The sequence below is a fragment of the Oenanthe melanoleuca genome, chromosome 6, assembly GCF_029582105.1.
Source record: "Oenanthe melanoleuca isolate GR-GAL-2019-014 chromosome 6, OMel1.0, whole genome shotgun sequence".
Classification (NCBI taxonomy): domain Eukaryota; kingdom Metazoa; phylum Chordata; class Aves; order Passeriformes; family Muscicapidae; genus Oenanthe; species Oenanthe melanoleuca.
The window spans coordinates 25,598,914-25,612,581 of NC_079340.1; the positions used below are offsets into that span (position 1 = coordinate 25,598,914).

At 43.8% G+C, this 13,668-nt stretch overlaps 1 protein-coding gene across 4 annotated transcripts in view; it reads left to right on the top strand.

The window, feature by feature from the left end:
• Positions 1–4,175: 4,175 nt before the first annotated feature.
• The window catches only part of SHOC2 (SHOC2 leucine rich repeat scaffold protein), a 65,637-nt gene continuing 56,144 nt past the window's right edge, over positions 4,176–13,668 (top strand). Inside the window, exons 1-2 of one of the 4 annotated variants that reach the window (XM_056494402.1) lie at positions 4,176–4,299; positions 5,031–5,181. The gene's annotated coding sequence lies outside the window, so the exon portion shown is untranslated. Of the gene's footprint in view, positions 4,300–4,603; positions 4,912–5,030; positions 5,248–13,668 lie in introns of those variants that run through there. The other 3 variants (XM_056494405.1, XM_056494404.1, XM_056494403.1) reach the window with 3 other exon arrangements.

The following is a 13,668-nucleotide window of genomic DNA, read 5'->3' on the forward strand; positions in this document are numbered from 1 at the left end:
AATAGCAACATCTTACTGTAACATAGTCCTTCAGCAGAGAAGCACATTTTGAGGTTCCCCTTCTTTGCATCCTTCTTTGTATTGCAAAGGCATCTTGCCTCAAGCAGAAGCTCTTGCTCTGGAGGGTCAGAGTCTGATTTCGATGGGACAGAGCTTGGTGTCAGCCAGTGCATTGAGTATCAGCTTCTAGATATTGACAAGGGCTCTGGCTCTCCGTGTGCATCCTCCAGGTTTGGTTTCTGTGCCTTCCTCTCTCCCTTTCTGCAAGTGGTCCAAGCTTCCTAGTTTTTGTCTACTGAGAATAAAGGCAGTGAAGCCAAGGTGCCATTTGTGTGGAAGACAGAAAAGAATGACAAAGGCATACACTATTTCCACGATGGGTATGGTGCCCACAAAACTAAGTGGGATTTTTTGTGCCATCAGCCTTCAAAACTTTCTTCTCTTCCCCAGAATAACTAAACCCCTTGTAGCCCTTGGCCAAGAGACCAAAGCCAAACTTCTGGTAAACTGGCAAATCAAGGAAAAGGAATAGGATATGACAGGGAGGTCTGGATAGATTGAAGTGTAGATGAGAGGAAGGTAAAACCTAGTATGAAATTTTGAGATTTAATCATGATAGTGGGAGATTGAGATACAGAAAGAAACAATAACTGGGCATTAGAGTTTTATATTGAGACTGGTTGGCAAGGAACTGTCAGACAGAAGACTCAACAGAACTTCAGTACAAGGAAAGAAGAAGGGAGTGGATAGTCAGGGGGATAGGCAGTGACATGAAGAACCAGACAAGAGACTGGACTAGGACTGGCATGGGGAACCAAAGTTGGAGAGTAAGAAAGGAGGGACAGTCTGGGGAAGGAAGAGGCGATCCAAGCCTGAGAGTGGAAGTTGGGCCCAGGCAGCAGGGAAGGAACAGAGGAGAAGGGGAGAGCTGTGAGAAGCAGCCCCACACGGGACAGAGCAGAGGGAAATGTGGGTGGAAAGGGGCACAAAGGGCTGTGCTTGCTGGGACATCCTGACTTGCAGAGCTAGAAATGGAACAGAGCTTCCCTGAGGCTCAGCCAGCAAAGAATTTGCCTCTTGTGCTGTCTGCCCCAGCAGCAGTACAGAAACGACTGGAGCTCAGTGTCCTTGGCTGAGGCAGCAGCAGCTGCCTGCCTGGGGGAGGAGAGCAGGCTTTTGGGTAGCTGGATGACAAAAATTTTACAGTTGGGAGGAGGTAATGAAAAGGCCACATGACTGAGGGAGAAAGGGTCAATTCATTAGTCTGGCAGCCACTAAATTAAGAAAAGGCAAGTGGGACTATATATCAGAGGTATCTGAATTCAGTCAAAGATGATTCTGAAGTTACTAGATTGATCTTGTGGTCGGCTTAAGCAAGCTTAACTAATTAATTGCTTTATTTTAGTTCATTGTGTAAGAGCTAGCTCCTAATAAATCACTCTGTTTTGTAGAAACATGCTTGAAACAACTGTGTAAATACCAAATAGCCTTAGGAATGATCTTGTGAATCCACTGAATAATCCAAATTCCAACACTCATCCCCCTCTGCTGCTGGTCTGGATGGAGGATAACAGTCCACTGCTGCTGTTTCTCCTTCAGTGAAAGGGGCAGAAGTGTGTGCTGGTGGGGACACACAGCTGGTGGCCCATGGAGTTGCTGTGATGCTGCATGATCCTGCACCAACAGCTGTCCTTTCCAGGAAGTGCTACAGGTGTTACAGGAACATTATGAATGTTGCAAAGCCAAGCCTTTAAAAGTTAGGCAATGTCCAAACGAAATTGCCAGTGAAACCTTAATTCAGAACCATGTAGGTTATGAAATGTTCTTTAATTATATTTCTCCTCCTGCTTGTTTCAGTGTGGATGGCAATAACTCAAGGTGCTTGTACAGTCCTGTGGGGTTTCTGGGGTAACAAAGACTGAGGAACCTTTGACTTTCTGTCTGTGGATTTATCTTAAGGAGAGGTCCTCAGTCCCAGTACCACAAGGTTCAAAAGACAGGCCTGTTATCACAGTCTCCTGATCCTGAGAGACCCTTCACTAATACTTGTAAGGATTGTGAACTCTTATATTCACCTTCTGCTCTGGGACAGGTCTGTGCCAATGAGATCTGGGGACAAACATTGCTGATGGAGACTGGGAGTAGGTTGGAGCTGAGCTTTCCTGTATCCAGTAGGAGGATATAAAATTAACTACTCCATTTGAGCAGGTTAAAAACAAATCTTTAATGCATGAATTCTGCCTTTGAAAAAATGTCTGTTAGTTCTGATTGTTGGCACAAGTATTACCATAGTATCAGTCTAATCTCATATGACATATTTAAGGATTTGCAGTAGAAGGGTGGAGTTGCCAGTGTAAATTTCTTGGCTGATTTATCTCTTGTGACAATTGTCCTGCTCTGCTTTATATCAGCTTTTTAGAAGAAATCAGGGTTTTTGAATAAAAAGTAACATTTCTTTAGATTTCAAATAATATTTCTTAAAGCATAGCAAGTAGAAACAAAAGTAGGATCTCTAACAGAACCAGAGTACATGTAGCACGTATCCTTGGTAAATATTTAAATGCTAAGGCAACTGGGCAGTGACACTTTGCACACAAAGGGCCTGAGAAATGCAAAGGTACACAGCCAACAAAACATTCAGATCCTCTCTACAACACTGCAATATTTTAATGCAAAAGGCTGTGTTCAATTAAGTCACACAATAAATATTTTTTTCAGACTCCTAGCTCTCAAGGCAAAGTGTGTATTTCCATGTCTTATAAAAGATCCTGCAGTGTCCACAATGAAGTTTTATTGATTAATAACAGCAAATAAACATCCAGTCATTGTAAAAAATATTGTCACTAGGAAATTTCAACTGGTTTCTGTCTTATGATCCAATATGCCAAAAATCCAATTCTGCTTTTAATGCTGTCCAGCATTTATTGGTAAAAGACCACATAACCACATTGAACTGTTGGGTTTGCCAAAGACTCACACAAAGGAAATTGGCAGAATTTTGATATTTGATAATTGAATGTGAATAACCTTGTTTCTCTGAAACCAGCCCAGATGATTGCCAAAAGTTGTAAAAAATCTGATGGAAATAGCAGATACTCAGATTTGACTATCTGATGTAGGAAATGTCTCCCAAATTTACTAATGATTTTGATTCTGCTGAAGTAGCTGCTGAACGTGAGCCTGTGGGACCAGTCCAGACTAGCAAGTACTGAGATCAATTAGTAGACTCCCATTAATTTGGACGAATTTTAGAACTTAGAAAGTTGAGATACTACCGCAGTGCTAGAATCCATCTAGGCTTGAAAGGGGAACTGATTGCAGCCACCTGAGAATTTAGCATTAAGAAGCTAAACCTTTCTCAGCAAAATACTGAAAGATCTGTTACAAGTCGTCAAAGAACTTGCTTTTAAAGCCCATCCTAAATGAAAGGGCGACTGATGGCAGTGGCTCTGTCACACTGGGGTGTATTTGTCTACACAGAGGTGTGGTTGTCACCTCTGAATAGTTGCTGCCCTTTCTTGCAGCTCCCACGTATCCCTTGCAAAGGCAGCGTGGTTGGGCTCAAGAAGAGTCAGGACATCGGCCCGAGGTTACAGCGCTTGCCAGCTGGGGATGGTCGCGGTTTTGTCGCAAAAGGAGACCGGGAATGTGGCGGTCCCCGTGCCGGTTTCTTGGGCCGTGTCCCAGCCGCTCCTCGCAGCCGGAGCGGGTGGCTGAGCCCGGAGCGTCCAGAGCCGAGAGCTGCTCACACCAACCCATCCCAGCAGAGCTGCCGAGCCTGCCTGCGCTGGGACCGCCAGAACGGCCGCAAAACGCTTCGTGTTTGCTGTGACACTTTAATGAACTGCAGCGGCTCACCGACGGAGCTCCGGGCTGCCCTCCTCACCCGCGGACATCCCGGCAGCGCTGGCACGACGGCAACTTTCGGCAGCCACCCCCGGGACCGGCTGGGACAGCGCAGGGCAGCCCTCCCGAGCCCCGCGGGGAGCCAGCCCGGCCCCGCACAGCCCCCCACGGCCCCGCCGGCCCCTCACGGCCCCGCCAGCCCGGCACGGCCCCTCATGGCCCCGCCGGCCCCTCACGGCCCCGCTCCCGCCGTCGCCACGGGCAACGCGGCGCTTCCGCCGTAACCTGGAAGCGCTCGGAGTCCGCGCTCGGCGGGCCCGCCCCGAGTGCCGCGGGAGGGCCGTGGGCGGGCGGTCCCGTGACGGCTCGGTGCGCACAGACGGTGGCCGGCAGGGCAGGGCCGGGCGCGGAGCGGGAGCCGAGCGCGCCGCGGGAGGATGGCGGAGCCGCACGGTACGGGCACGGGCACGGGGCAGGCGGGCCGGGGGGCTCGGCCGGGCGGCGGCTGACAGCGGGCGGCGGCCGGGGGCGGCGGGAGGCCGCGGGCACAAAGGCGGGGAGGGCCGGGGCGCAGGTGGGGGCGGCGGGGAGCCCGTGCCCGCCCCGGCGGGGCTGCCCCGCCCGGTCCGCGGGCCCGCCGCAGGTGGGGCGGACCGGACCGGGCCGGGGGCGGCCATCGCCCCCGCGGGGCTCGGCTGAGGGGCTGCCGGGCGATGGCAGCGACCGCCACAACAACAACAACAATAACAACAAAAAGAAAGGAGGAAGCTCCGTGTTACAGCCTCACCTCTCCTCCTCCCCGCCAGCTCTCGGTGCCGGGAGCTGGCACGGGGAATTGAAGCGGGCTGTGTGTGTAGTGGCGGTGGCGCGCAGGGCAATGATTACCGGCGGGCGGGTAATGGTTACAGCTGCCTCTGCTCTGCCCGTGTCAGTGCGGTCCCCCGCCCTCTCGCTTAGGCGTGAGGCTCTTTTCCTGTTTCACCCCATGTATTTATTGTGGCAGCTCTGATGGAGCCACAAAGACAGAACCTCGTTTCAAAAGTCGTCGCCTTCCTGTCTAGCCAGGTGATTTTCCCGGTATTTAAAACAGAGAGGTGTGACAGAGAAAAGCGGTGTGACAGCTTCCCGCGTGTATTTGTGGCTGTAGAAGGCGTCTTCACCGAGTTGTTCGTGTCTTTCCCTAGGAAATGCTTCAAAAGCTGTAGTAACCTTAGTAAGGTGAACGGCCGCGTTGACTAAAATTGCGACTGGGCGTGAGCTGCACAGCAATTCAGCAGAACTGAAGTTTGGTGAAACTGTATTGCTGCTTCACTTGTCCATCCTATTTAGAAGCAGGTATGGACATGGAATAAAAAGTCACAGTGTGTGAGAAAACAACTGCGAAGTGCTGAAATAATACTGGTAATTTTTAAGTTGTGTTTTTGAGATGGGACCGTGGAAGCATTGAGTTCTGCACATGTGCAGACTTTTGAGGCAGAATATTCATGATCAAGGAGTTGTAATTATGTGTATTGTCATTGCTGCAGTACTCGGTGGGGATTTTTTTGGATTATCAGAATAGAAATTAAGACGGTTTTGGTAGTTACCTTCAGGGTCTTAATTTTCTACTGTTTCTTGTTTGCATGTTTGACTTTATAATATTGTTCTTTTTACCTTCTAAACTGTGTGTGTTGGTTTGTTTCTTTTTTTTTTCTTTTTTAATCACTAGTCATTATGATATAGTTCTATTTATAAAATCAAGGGCTTAAAGTAGGTGATGGTCAAATTAAATCACACTTATTTACAGCCATATTTCAGGCATATGTTGTATGATGATCTTGATATAAACCTAGTCTGGTTTTGGGAAAGATTTACAGTATCTTATGAATTTGTTATTATACTACTGTGCATACATTTTAATTTTAGTACCACCCTTATCATCTTAATTCCTCTTGAATGTTTTGAATTTCACTATTTTACTTTTCTTTGTAATTACTCTTTGCTTTGGATGAGTAAAATGGGAGATTATTTAAAGCTGTATTCCTTTAATTTTAGGCCGTTTGTCGGCCATCAGCATTTCTGTGCATGTGGCAAGGCAAAGCACGTATATTAGGCAAAACTAATTTTATATGTAACCTTGTAATACACAAAGATGATTCCAAACAAAGGTCTCCTTGTGTCCACAGCCTTCCTTTGAGGAATACTGAGGCATCCTCAAAGAGGATGCTGTCTTCTTCCACGTCCCTCTATCTGCTCTTTCTAGAAACAATCCCCAGCATTTTTTGTTTGTGGTCATGGCAGGGGAGGGTCGGTGAACGGTTCTGGTTGCTGCTGTTCCCGGTGTAGTTTTCCCTTTCCAGCGTGGCATATCTGTAAGGCAGGAGGTGCTGGGAGGGGCGTTCCTTTGTTATGTTGACACTTAAATCACACTGACGGGTGTATTCTCCTCCAGGAATTTCGTGTGATTGAAGGGATTCCTTCAGACGAGCAGTATTTTCTCCAGCTGTCTTTCTGCACTTTTAGCCTATGTACAGAAATAAATTGCTCTGAAGATCGCTGCTGTGCGTGTGCCTTTTAGGAAACCCTTGGATTGATTGTGACTTGGCTTTGGCTTTCTAGAAAAGCATGTTTGCGTGTGTGTGGCAGTTCTGGCTTGTCACCGTGTGAGCCAGCAGCAGCCAACCTGTGTGACCTGTGTCCAGCACTCGTGAAATGGGTGCGTGTACGTGCTTGCATGTGAGCACAATGCTCATGCATGGTAATTGAATTAGGGCTGTCAAAGCATCTTCTGCATGTTTGAAATAAAGATCACATTCTGCAATCCCTTCTTGACAAGGCTGAGACGCCTAGTAAATAACAAAGCTCTGTTTTGGGAAGGTTTAGTATGGTAGCAGGGAAATAAAACTGCCTGAAGAGACCTCAGTGATTCCAAAATACCACTGTGGAGAATTTGGGTGGGTGCTAGGAAGGAGCTGTGTCTCTCTAGAAGCAGGCTGTCCTTCGTGTCTGAGGGAAGACGGAAACTTCTGTGCGCAGCAGGGGAAGGTGGCATTGTCCCTTCCCGTGTCCCAGCACAGCCCCTGGGGTGGCTGTCCCTGATGCCCACCTTGCCCCTGGTTCCCAGCACCTGGGTTTGGGGTGTGTGTGCTGTTCCTGGGTGCAGGAAAAGCTGGTGCCTTGTCCCTGTGTCCAGCCCACTGTACCTTCCCGTTCAGCATGGCCAGCGGCGTTTCCCACCCAGAATACTTCGAAGCTCATTGCTTCGGATTTTATTTTTCGGTGGATGCTCTTTTAATTGAAGCAAGGCTTGCTCTCCACTCTGTCATCGTATACCTTGCATTTATTTTTACTGCATGCAACTGCATTTCAGAGGACATATTTCTGCCTCTTGCTTTTTGGTGGATTTGTGTGTGTGAGAGAGGGCTGGGGAGGATGCAGCAGTGAAGATTAAAAAGCCAGTTACAACTGATTGTACAGATAAAAAAAGCTCTGGTTTTCTTGGAAACTGTACTGGCTGACGTATCTAGTATGTTTGATACAGTGGTCTTGCTGTGTTACAAATTGGACCAGAATAAAATGTAACGGGTTATTGTAATAAGCATAGTAATGTTTGCAGTATTAGCCATTGACCTTAATTTGCTTGTTTTGTGTTGCATTGCTTTGCCTTGACTCTGTTGCGAAATACACATCACGTACTATTATAAATCTGGGAATTCTCCAACAACAAATTTGGTTCAATAAAGGCATTTTCAGTTTATCCAGGTCTCTGGATAAAAAGTGGATTTTAATTGCTAAGATTTTTTTCCATCATCAACCTCCAGGTAATGTATCTTTTTGCATAGAAATTATGGATAGTTTATAATTTCTTTAAAAACAGTAAGTTTGTGCCATGTGGTGATTTTAGACCATTTTAAGATTGTTGCAGTTTAAGAAGTACTTTATCTGTGTTGCTCTACAAGAGAAATGAGAGAGCAGAGCCCATCACATAATTGCAAACATGCTGACTGATGTGAGAATATATTGAGAGGCTGTGAAATGGTGTGGATAAATATTAGGATGCACGGTCAAGGAACTTTTTAAACAATCTGGCTTGCCTGTATACTTGGTTCTTTTGGTATAGTTTTACCATTAAGGTGTACATGTTAGGGAAACAAAAAGGAAATACTTGGGTCTCTTAGTTTACTTTTTGCTTTCTCTACAAAAGCATAGTCTGTTCTCAGAGTGGATGTTCATTAGATCTGATTTGCATGCCTGCCTCCCTTTCTGTCTCAATCAGTGCTGGAGAGCATTTTTTTTTTTGCCACAGGAAAGTCCATACCCGTTTTTTAATTATTATATTTTAGCCTAGTTGAAAGTTTGCTGCTGTGTGTTGGTGGTGGTGGGGTTTTGCCCAGAGGAGCAGCCTGGGGACCGAGCTGTGCTCCAGCCCAGTTGCTGCCTGGTGAGACATGGGGCTGGTGCTCGCGGTTGTAGCTCGCTCTCACCTTTGCTGTGCTAATCCTCTGCGTGCTTTTGTGCCCAAGGACGCTTCATGTTCTAAGTAAGAACAAGAGGTACGGTGTGATCCAGCAGGCAGTATTTCCATGGAGCCCTGTTGATCCCGTAGATATTGTATCCGGTTCAGTGGACCTGCCTACCCTGTGGTCGGAGGCTTTTTGTTATGCATGCATCCTAATTGTTCTTTCTGTCGGCATTGTGCGCAGACTGAAGGGGCTGTGCACCAATGCAAATAGCCTTTCTAATACCTTCCGCATTTGCATTATAATGGCTGCATAAATATTGCAGCACATCTCAATTCACTCACTGCTTTGACTGCTGGGCTTTAAAATAGGCTCTTTCTGTAGCACAGATCTTGTTCATTGTTGGTATTGCTTTGGAGAGGGGTTCTGAAGTGCATCCTTGTTAAATAGAGAGGCTTGTTTGTGATGAGGTGCAATTTTAACTTAGCCATGTTCTGGTCTCCCACTCCTTTCAGCCCACAGGTTGATACATGCACTCGGAGGCAAAAAAATTCAAGCTTGAGCAGTTTTTCACCAACTATTTCTAAACTCACTATATTTGGGATTGCAAAACATGTTTGCTAGAGATTTCGTTTTGCATTAATTCCAGAAATCCTATGGATGTCTGGGAGAATATTTTCTACATAAGGAACGTGAAGCGTTGTGCCACCGTTGTTTTGGTGCTGAAATACTTGTTGACTTATTGAAAGTGTCAATACAGGGATGTGACTGAAAGCAGACACTCTTTTTGGGAACTGGTGGCAGATTGCCATCACCTATCTGTCAAAAGTTTGCTTTACAGAGTTGTTAAACAGAGCAGTGATTAGTATCACGTACTTGACTCTTAGTAATTAATAGATTAGAGACTTTTTAATATCATCAGAGAATGTCAGCTTTTCTTGTGGCTGTAGACTTGTTATTAATTTAATGTTAAATTTTGGAAATGGTAGTACATGAAACTATTTTTATATTTTTTGCTGATCTGTTTTAATCCTAAGGTTCACTCTGTTTTACATGGTCCACTCTGTCTTACGTGGTTTAGTGTATGAAAACTGCAGCAAGAAAGGTGTGTTTAAATCAAGTGTTAGGGTTTTTTTTAAAATATATTTGATGTTAGTAGCTTGTCACTCTTCCACTTGTTTGCACATATTAAAGCAGTATGAGTTATTCGGGTTAAGGATATGCAGATTAAGCTTGTTGTAAGAATTAAAATTGCAAAAACTGTTTTCTGAAACAGTAAATGATAGTATTGCAGGAATCCTAAATTTACTTAGTACTTCTATATGATGATTGATGATTCACTTACATATGCAGTATTCTGCATAGTGCTGCAAACAGCATATGTATCGCTAGAATACAGTACTTTTAACAGTTATCCTCTCAAAAAATTTTATCTATTAGAAGTTCAGAATACCTTTTTATAGGGATGGGCATGAAAATGCCAGGTTAAATAATATCATGTGAAAGCATACAAATAATCTTGAAACCCCAATACCTGTAAACACTAAGCTAGTGTATAGTGTATCTATACTTCAGGTACGGATATATATGGATTTTAATTATCTATTAGATATTGCAGATAATGTTGGTTTAGTACATCAAAAAATATGGCAAAACTACTTCAGGATTTGCTGTTGTATTTGGACCTGTGTTTTCAGTGTCTCCATCCTAATAGGTATTAGTATTAAATCAGAAATTGAAGAGTTGTTTCATGACAGTTTGAATAGTCAGAACAATCCACTGGTCTGATATGATGTCTTGACTGGGAAGAAAAGTAAGTGTGTTTATTACTTTTATGAAGAAATGCCTGAATGGCGGCCAGAACAACCAGGGCCTGATATTTGCTTGTAGCCAAGGTGCAATAGTGATCTTGGAGAATCAGACTTCTCTCTTTTCCTTTCTCTTGCCTGTGCCCCAGCCATTTAAATCTTGGCAAATAGGGGATTTTGCTTTCTCTTTGTTATAAGACTTTTGTCCTGTGACTGCCAGTAGTGGTAGTCTGTGTAACTGTAGCACATGAGCTGTCCAGTCTCCTATATAATAGGATTTCTGACTGCTGTAAATTTTTTTGATGCTGAAAGTGATAATCTCTTTTGTAATGCACAGCATTAATCGTGGTTATTGAAAATTGTCCTGGGAAGAAATACTCCTGTTGTGTCAAAATGTTTAGAGCAAAAAAAAACAAAGCTCTATTTTACTATTTCTTAACTGTTGCATAGATTTTTTCTTTTTTTAAAACCAAAGAAAGCTATTCAGTGTGTCACAACTTAAAGCTTATATTGCACAGTAGTGAAGGTTGTAGTAAATCTGTAGATAATTAGCTAAATCTCTGTGTGCAGTGCAACTGCAGGTGCTGAGTAAAGTGCATTGTGCCATGCAAAGGTTCAGAACTCTTAGCTTCAGTCTTATTTTTTTATGTAATCTAGCATCATTCCATCCTCTTTAAAAAAAAGCAACCTTATAATCTCTCTCAATGCTTCTCTCCCAACTCAACAATCAACCTGCAACTGTCCAAGGCAAAGAAATAACTGAGTGATCATTATTCTCTTCATTAGATGAGAAGTTATTTTGCCGAAAGTGTGGCGGTAGAGTTTTGTGCTCTGTTATATTCCCCTTCCCCCTCTGCTGCAGAAAAGCAGAACTGTGCATTTCTTTTGGTTCCAAGGGATAACTGCACAGCCAGGAGTCTTGCAGATTGCTGCAAATACCAACTCCTGTATGGAAGTGTGTGGTTACATGGAGTCACTGTGTGTAGCAGAGAGAAAATGACTTCACTAGCAAACTACATGTCTCCTGGAGGCATCAGGTGGCTTAATATGTAAACAAAAGTCCACTGCAGTCAAAAATAGATCTTTATAAAAAGAAATAGTGCGAAATAGTGACCTCCTAAACAGGGAAGTGAAGGGCTAACAGAGAATTTATCTGTGTAGTCCTGCAAAATGCTGATCATAGCAGAATATGAAGGATTTACCATTAAAACTCATTTTACTTTTGCTTCTGATGTAGCACTTAGAGTACATGACTTTTAAAAATGGTTCATGTAAAGAAATGATTGTACAATCAAAGGGTCTAAAGCCAAGAATGTATAATATGCATAATTTGGAGTGATTTGCACAATTTCTTATTGAGGGGATGTATGGGTTAAATGAAGCCTCAGCTCAAATGTTCTTCTTAATATATCTGTGACAATTACTTTTCTAATAGTTCTTCAAATCTAATAGTTATTGTTCAGTACTTACAAAACCAAAAATATTACTTATTAAAGAGAATTATATAATACTGGCAGTTGCATAAACTTTATTGAATTTAAAATTCTAGATTTCATCAAAAGGGAAATTCATATTAGTAAATAGCATAAATGAAGATATGTGGGAGCTTGTTTTTGTGCAGCAGGTTTTGTTTTGGAAGTCTGTCCAGGTCTTTTGAACTCTCTCACAGTGTACAGCTGATCACAGATTTCAGGTATTCATATTTGTTTTTCACGGTGGGCTGCATATTTGATTTTTGGAATACTCAAAAAAATGTTTGGCAGCTTTTCTTGTAGCATATTGTGTGTGGCAGGCCTAGCTAGGAGGGAACAAAAGTTTAAATATTATACCTATGAGTTGTAATTCAGAATTTAAATACGAGAAGATGGATTTTTTTCCCCCCTGTGATTTCATCTGTAAATTTATTTTCTGTGTTTTAGTTCATTGTTAGGGACATTCTTACAGTAGTAATTTCTATTTTCTATTTTCTCTTCCCCATAAGAAGTCTTCAGATAAATGTTGGTAGTTGTTTCTTGCATTTAAGCTGTATCCTGTCTTGTCTTTTAAAAGTTCTCTGTTTGCAGTGCAGCTCTTTGGAGAAAGCCCTAAGTCATACCCAGATATCGAGGTTTCAGTTACATGCTCTCACTGTAGTATCATGTTTTCTTCTTCTAAACCGAGATGCTGTTTATTGAACCAATTAGCTGCTGGGTGCAAGCCAGAACTTTCTCCTGAAATCAGAATTAATGAACAAACAAATACCCCTGGAAGGATTGCTGTTCTCACCGGGCAGTGACAGTTAACACATGACAAGGGCACGGTTCGTGTCCTGTCACCTCGGTGCCCGTGTGCGTCTGGGTCTGTGCTGTGCCCTGCCAAAATCCATGGGGCAAACTTCTGACTATGGAGCACAACGTTCACATCACATATTTGGTGGTATGTCTGTCTTGGGCTGTTCTTGAAACCACTCCAGCTCTTCTGTAGTCAGCAGATGGGATGCATACGCCTTCATTAACAAGCAGTTAACTCCGCTGGTAGGACTGAATTTTCATCACGCTCCGGGTCTCTGACTTGGCTCTTCCTGCATTCCAGCTCCCACTGTTTGTTCTGCAGTCTCTAAGAAGAAATCGACAGGAGCGTTACATGCTCCTGCCCTCCTGTGGTAACGAAAACCCAAATGTTTTTCTCAAAATTAGGTTGTGTAAAAATAAAAGAGAGAGAGAGAGAGAGAGGAGAACAAGGAACTAATTTTTCTCTTCTGGAGCAGCTGCTCACATCTCAAGATGTGCGTTTGCCTTTGGTGAAGTGTTCTGCTTCAGAAGCCCTGACAAAATCATACTTCTGAATTTACTGTTTTAGTATCAAAAAGACCTTGTAGCCTTTTATAGTCTTGAGTAAACTTTCTTGCTTTCATATGTGATGTGCGCTATCCCTTTTGCATTAGAGAAGTTAAGCCACAAATTACAGGGGAGATTTTTACCAGCAGCGGTGGCAGTGGGATAGCTCTGCCTTCCCTCCTGTGAGCCAGTGAGAGCTGAAACCAGTCCTAGGAGACCCCAAGCTCACCATGTCGAGGAACAGAGGTGGATCCCAACCCCAAACTCCTTACTCCTCCCAGCCAAGTGGAAAGTGGAGCAAGGCAATGGGCACAGAACCATGGCTGCAGTGAGATCTTTGTTGGCTGTGGGGACCATGGAGAGTAGCATGTTGCATTTTTGAACATACAGTGTGGAAACAAGTAGTCTTGTAGCTTAAAAGGATCCTGAAATGTTGTAGTCTGCATGTGACCTCTTATTTCTTAATGATCCTCTGTATTAATAATACTAAAAGAAAGGTGCTCTTAACTTCAAAGCTTGTGGTGTATATAAACTATGGACATACACCCTTAGTCTCTGTAGGCAAATCTTTGTGGTGTTCCCAACCTGTAAAGTCTTGGAATGAGAAATCTGTGTTTGTCAGAGATTTCAGTCCTGTGATGTTCAGTGTCTACTGAAACTGGTTTGTTTTGTTTTTTTTTCACTTAAACCTGCTTTATGTTAGCAGGGAGACTTTCACAGTTTGCAGGCTGTTGATTCCTTGGGCCAGCTTTCTGTCTG